General features: G+C 41.2%; 1 non-coding gene across 1 annotated transcript; it reads left to right on the forward strand.

Moving 5' to 3' along the window:
- Positions 1-557: 557 nt before the first annotated feature.
- Positions 558-664, forward strand: LOC111886684 (small nucleolar RNA R71). Its single transcript, XR_002848526.2, has one exon. It is a non-coding gene; the product is annotated as a small nucleolar RNA R71 (small nucleolar RNA).
- The last annotated feature ends 2181 nt before the right edge of the window (positions 665-2845 follow it).

The following is a 2845-nucleotide window of genomic DNA, read 5'->3' on the forward strand; positions in this document are numbered from 1 at the left end:
GCGAAGCCTCCATAAACTTCATCAAAATGGTCTCTAGGTCGGGTTTCTTCTCGATTGGTGGTTGCTCCTTTTGGTAAAAGCCTCAACCTGTCTGCCTATACTTCTCTTCTTTTTGCTTTTTATACTCTTCATAGGGCAGCCACTCCTTCTTTGGTTTCCTCCAGTCGTCATCAAAATTATCCCCACTAGAGTAGCACACTTGAGCTTTTCTATTCCCAGACTCATCCATATTGCAGTCCTTGGTCAAGTGTGGACCACTGCATCGCTCGCACCCCACTCTTATGGCATGTATCGACTGGTCCATTTGTGTTATCCGGCGATCCATGTTATTTAGCATGGCCATGACAGCTGCAATTTCTTCAGTTTGGGTCCCTTCACCGCCTTTACTTCCGTCTTGCCTCGGGTTATGGTACTCGCGAGAGTGTTTCGCGAATTCTTCGATGAGCTCCTTGACCTCCCTTGGATTTTTCTTTGTCAACGGTCCTTGAGAATCAAGGAGTTGTCTTGTCATTACATTGACCCCATCATAAAAGATTGACATCTCTTGCTGCACATTTAGGTCATGTTGAGGGCAATTTCTGAGTAAGCCCTTGTACCGCTCCCATGCTTCGTATAGTGACTCCCCCGGTTGTTGCTCAAAGTTGGCTATCGCCTTCTTGAGTTTGGCTATCTTGGATGGCGGGCAGAACTGGTCCAGGAATTGCTCACGCATTTGAGCCCAAGTGGTGATTGTACCTGGTGGGAGTGCTTTTAACCACTCCTTAGCAGCTCCTTTGAAAGTGATGGGAAGCATCCTAAGCAAGACTGTATTTCTGGTGACATTTGGGACATTGAAGTAGTCCGCAATGTCGTTGACTTCGTCTAGATGCTTAAAAGCATCCTCATGATCCTTTCCGAAAAATGGAATGTCCTTCAGTGCTGTCAATATGTGTCCCTTCAGCTCGAATGTGGCAGTGGCAGGAATTGCGGGTTGGACTAACCCAGGACCCATATCATCTCGGATCCGCTTTTTGTATGCTCCCATGGACATTTCTTCAATCGCTGCCATCTCGTTCCTTGGCTCGTTCTCGGGTTCACTTGTGTGTTCTTCAAATTCTGGCTCGGTATCGCTTTCGGACTCGGTTTGCACGGGTGTATGATCCAAATGCTCAAGATTGCTCTTGTGCTTTGTTGATGAGCTGGACTCTCCTTTCTTCTTTCCTGACTTCCTAGAAAAGGCTGACTTTAATTCTTGCAAGGGCGTCTTTTTCTTGTGAAGTGCAGATTCGGGGTCTTCCAGTGGTGGCACCAAGTGTGTGTTTGAGCTTCTGGTCATGAACTCCTGCAACTTGCTAAACTAAAACGTAAAACTGAACTAAAATAAGAAAAACTAACTACCAAATAAAAAATTTTAAAATTTTTGCCTGTCCACGTCGTGGCAAGTATGTGGCCACGTCGTGGCAAGTATGTGGCCGATGGAAGGCGATATTCGGTGCTAGTGAGATAGATGGCGGTGGAAGAAGGTAGCGCTCGGTGGTAATGGCAGATCTGAAGTCGAGGGTTCTAGATCTGAAGGCGAATGCACTATATCTGAAGGCGGCGGCTCCAGATCTGAAGGCGGCGACTCCAATTATGAAGATCGTTGTATTCCGGCGACGGCGACGGTGCAGACGGTGGTGCCGGCGATGGTGATGGTCGTCGGCAGCGGTAGGAGGTAAGAGAGAGAGAGAGAGAGAGAGACAGAGAAAGAGATGAGAGAAAATTTGTCATCTCAGATGATTTAATTTATAAGGTAAAAAAGTGGTTCTTATGGTTCTTAACTTTTTATGGTTCTCATTTGAACATTTATATATATATATATATATATATATATATATATATATATATATATATATATATATATATATATATATATATATATATATATATATATATATATATGACAAAATTGCAAAAATGGTCCATGTGGTTGCCAAAAATCAATGGTTTTTGTCCAAAAATGTTTGGTGGTTCATCAGTACTCTAATTGTGGATCTTTTTAGTGATTTTGGTCTCTTTACACTTAAAATGAAAAAATATGCCCTTATAATTTATATTTTCCATTTTATTTAATTGATGAAATACATAATTTAATTTAATTTATTTTTATTAACTTTAAACAAAAAATAACCCAACCCCCCTCTCAGCTTTATAGAGGAGAGAAGCCCTTGATCACCACTTCCACCCTCCCTTACCGGTGATGGGAACCACCACCGACGGCCACAATTTTCACCGGAAAACATAAACCCTTCATCTCCCTCACATGGATGCTCTGATAAACTCTACCACATTATGAACCACCACTATAAAAACCAGTTTCATCGGGAATCAGTAATATTAAAAGCGACTTCCACCTACCTTATCTCTCTCTTTCTTTAATGAATTCTCTCGTCGATCTAGGAACGGAGGGGCGACAGATGCATGTGGCAACGAAAAAAGAAAACAGAGGTGGTGCTGGAGAACTTAGCCAATGAACATATCACTGCTAATGATGATTATGCTAGTTAATTGATGATAATGTTAGAGACATCACATGCTGAAATGCATGTGACTGGTAAAGTATAGATACGTAAATGATAAATCATTTTGCATTGAGAAGCTGGTGCAAAAAATTGGAAGAAAAGTAACAGTTTAAAAAAAAATAGACATGACATGGAGATCAATTTAAATTTATATACATCACCTAACCTTTCGAATTGACTTGAGTATTGGTGGTATTCTTTGGTGGAGAAAGTTCCTTCCACTTTTTTGCTTTATTTTCTACAGAATATCATATCAAAACACAATTGTAGTTGTATTTGTAGTTGCGGTGATTTAGCAATTAGGT

The sequence above is a fragment of the Lactuca sativa genome, chromosome 8 (assembly GCF_002870075.4).
Source record: "Lactuca sativa cultivar Salinas chromosome 8, Lsat_Salinas_v11, whole genome shotgun sequence".
Taxonomy (NCBI): domain Eukaryota; kingdom Viridiplantae; phylum Streptophyta; class Magnoliopsida; order Asterales; family Asteraceae; genus Lactuca; species Lactuca sativa.